This window comes from Corvus kubaryi, unplaced genomic scaffold (genome assembly GCF_017639235.1).
Source record: "Corvus kubaryi isolate FWS band 111438036 unplaced genomic scaffold, C.kubaryi_AGA036_p1.0 split3-73, whole genome shotgun sequence".
Taxonomy (NCBI): Eukaryota; Metazoa; Chordata; class Aves; order Passeriformes; family Corvidae; genus Corvus; species Corvus kubaryi.
Window position 1 is genome coordinate 41,812,039 of NW_024582091.1, and position 1,522 is coordinate 41,813,560.

The window sequence follows — 1,522 nt, forward strand, 5'->3', positions numbered from 1 at the left end:
CGGCGGCCGCGGCCGGGCGGGCGGGCTCGGCGCGCTCCCGAGCTTCAGCTCCGCGGCCGGGCCGTTCCCGAGGGAGCGGAGGGATGCCAGTGTGAACACGAGTTAATTGCAGAACCCGGCTGCCTGCCGGTTTTCAAGCGAGAACTGCAATGGGTCAGCAATTACGGGTTATAATATCCTTGCTCGGAGGAACGCCGTGTCTCGTGTGTGCCCCCGGGGCGGGCGACCCTTCCCCCGCGGCCGGCGCTGTCAATGGGCCGGCTCAGCAAGTGCCTCCGCCCCGGCGGCGGGAGGGCGGCCGGGGACGCCCGGGGGAGGCCGCCGTGGGGGGCGCGGCTCTGGCCGTGCGCCCTGCCTGCCGCTGCAGGGCTGCCCTCCGTGTGTCCATACCCTTCATGTGTCAATAATCCACGTGTATCCTACCCTACGTGTGTCCATACAGCTGCCCCGCCGGGCAGAGCATTTGTTCTGCCCTCTCTGTCCCTGAGGCACCTTCAAGTTTCTCAGTGTTTCCACTCGTCCCACGCAGATGTTTGCTTGAAGTGGGCTCTCCAATGCCTACAAGCCCTGTGAGATGGGAGCCTTCTGATCCCTGGGTTGAAATTAGGTACCAGCATTATATGGCATGATGCCCTGGGACATCATGCCAAGGGACTGGAGCATTTTTCTTACAACGAAAGGTTCAGGGAGCTGGGCCTGTTCAGCCTCAAGAAGTCATGACTGAGAGGGCAGCTCATCAGTGTCTGAGTATCTGAAGGGAGGGCGTCAAGAGGATGGAGCCAGGCTCCTCTTGGTGGTGCCCAGCAGTAAGACAAGAGGCAACAGACAGAAACTGATGCACAGCAAGTTCCACCTGAATACGAGGAAGAACTTCTTTGCTGTGCGGGTGACCACACACTGGAACAGGTTGCCCAGAGAGGTTGTGGAATCTCCCTGACTGGAGATTTTTGAGAACCATCTGAACACAATCCCGTACCATGTGCTCTAGGATGACCCTGCTTGAGCAAGGAGGTTGGACTAGATGATCCACTGTAGTCCCTTCTAACCTGACCCATTCTGTGATTCTGCAATTCTGTCCTGTCAGCAGAGGTTTGATCACCACAGGGATCCTTGATACTAGGAGAAATCAAGTGGGGCTCATGTTTGGACTCCTACACCTTAAAAAGGAAAGCTCTTAAGGTGCTTGATTGCAGGGTAAATATTAAATTGCTCCACCGTCTGGAAAAGTTACTTTAAAGGAAACCCCCCTGCCCCGGGCAGTGATGTCTGAGCTTGGATAGACAAATCACTTCTATTAACACCATTTCCATACATCTGTCTTGTGAAATAAATATTTGAACAGTAAGGTGCTTCATCATAGTTAAGCTGCTGGAAGGCAAAAAGAATCAATGATTGTGCAATGCATTCCCTGCTTCTATTCCACTACATAAAGTCAAAGCTTCTTCATCTGATATCAGCTGTGCTCAAGTTTTGCAAATACGAAGGGCTTTTAGGAGAACACATGCTAGCAGCTATCCTCGAT